Here is a 2,223-nt window from a genome sequence, read left to right as displayed (position 1 = left end):
GCGCCTGGAAAGGCATTTCTCGAGGTCGCGGCGTGCTTTGCCGGGGTCGACCTGATGAATGGAAACGTCGGTATTATTGTGTTTACACGCGGGACACACGGGGGCCTCTCTCGCTCTCTCTCGCCACACTTGGCGTGGAAACATTCATTCATAAAGCGTTCCGCGCGTTCCTCTCACCGCCGGTATCCCTCCCGGCCTGCCGCCGACCGCTCTCTCCCCAACAACCCCAGTCCTCGCCCCTCTTCAGCCGCTCCGCGCCGCGGCGTTATGCCCCTCCTAGCGAGGGTGCACGACCCTCCGACCAGTGTAGAGGGGTAGTACCAGTGACGTAGCCAGAATTACGACAACGACCTGCTGATTCGCTTATTTTATTGTCCCACGCCGCGTCTCGCCTTCTCCAGTCTCCTCTCGTTCTCCATCTTTGGACGCGCGCGAGTCTTCCAGCCAGCCAGCCAGCCAGCCTCATCGGAAAATCATCCGGTGGAATTTTCGAAAACGAACCGAGAGAGCGTTTTCGATTGATCGCGCCGCGCCGTGATATGCCGTGACGTTTAAACGTTAAATTGCCAGGCATTTTCAAAGATACTCGAACCTTTGGAATTCCGACGCGCACGCGATCCTGCGTAGCGTTTTTAACCACGTAGTTTCGCGATCTCGCGTGACCGGCTTCGCGTTACCATCTCACGCGAGAAATTTTTTCGCTCGGCTAAATTCGCCCGTGGAACATCGATCGTGACATACCGCCGCTGCTGTTGCGGCGCCTTCCCAATTTTGCTTTTTCCACGCTGTTTATTCTCGCGAGAGGGAGAGAGAATGAACGGAGCAGGTGCAATAGCGTGATCGCAAACGAACACAACCGTGTTTACGCGTACTCAGCTGATATGAATGGACTAGGAGCGCGAGCGAGTGTACGTATTTGTGGATTCGGTCATGTCGACTTTCGGTATAAATTGAAACTTCTCGAGGGTGTCTGGTCGCCGGTGGGAGAATGTCAAGGGGCGGAGGACAAAGAGAGAGGCTGGTACGCGGCCGAAGCACACGACGAAGACGAGAGAGAGAGATCAGCGAAGGGTACAAAGCCACGAAGCTGGGTCAGTTCCGTTTAGTACGAGGTAGGCTACGATTCCGTTTGGATCGGAGGAGCGGCGCGGATCGAGATACCCTGCGCCGCGCAATCGCCTACTCTATGCATTTTCAGACGCGCAACGCCGTCCCTCTCTTCCTCTTCCTCTTCCTCTTCTTATTTAGACGATCAGATCTCCACGTTGTCTTGGAATGGAGAAAAAGGGAAGGGAAGGAAAAACTGGCCGATTCGCGGTTCGCCTGTGATTTTCTCCGCGAATCGTCCCGCGGTTGGTCGGCGCGCGCTGTGTTTGCTTGGCGGAGAGAAGAGAACAGGGTCGGTAAACGCGCGCAAACAGACGATGCGCGGAGAGAGAGAAGGGAGAGAAGGAAAGCAGACAGGCAGTTTTTTTTGGCAGGCAGGCAGGCAGGCAGGCAGGAAGGAAGGAAGGAAGGAAGGAAGGAAAGAAGGAAGGACGGAGGAGGAACCCACGGAGAGAACGGAGAACGAGGAAGAGAGGGCTCCATTCGCCTAGCGCAGCGTGGGCTTTTCTTGTATTCTATTGATTTTTCCGAAAGTTCGCGTGGTGGGAGTCTGGCAGGCAACGGTGTGCGAGCTTGCCAGGAGCGTGTTTGCGTGAGCTTCGACGACGGTATCGTCTTTTCCTTCCCTTTCTCCCCCCCCTGCTCCCACTCGCTCTCTCTCGTTCGTTCCCTCGGCCGCGCATACACGTACTCGGAGAAGCACATAGAATACGGACGCTAGCTGGAGCCGCGCGCGCGTTCTTTCCCGCTCGAGCTCCTCCTCCCACACTCGTTTCCCCGTTGGTCGTGAGCTGCTCGTCTCTCGCTTGGTCGAGCGGCGCGCACCGGCTTGCCTCTCGCTCGCTCCCCTTTGCGTGAAATCCACCCTCGACCCCGCTCGCTCGTTCGCTCGCTCGCTCGCTCGCCCGTCCGCTCGCGCTGCAATCCACTCTCCGATGGATATATACATACCTATGGCTGGTCATCAGGTGCGCGCGTGCGTGCACACACGCAAACAGATCGGCTATTCGAAACAGGAACGTGTTAAGGAGTTTGACTTTGACATTATTTACCGCGACTACGATCGAACCCTATTCTTCTATGTATGTAGTTGGACATTCTTCCCCGGCGTTCGCT

The sequence above is a fragment of the Habropoda laboriosa genome, unplaced genomic scaffold, assembly GCF_001263275.1.
Source record: "Habropoda laboriosa isolate 0110345459 unplaced genomic scaffold, ASM126327v1 scaffold816, whole genome shotgun sequence".
In the NCBI taxonomy this organism is placed as follows: domain Eukaryota; kingdom Metazoa; phylum Arthropoda; class Insecta; order Hymenoptera; family Apidae; genus Habropoda; species Habropoda laboriosa.
The sequence above is the reverse complement of the archived record's forward strand: the minus strand, read 5'-3'. Positions refer to the sequence as shown.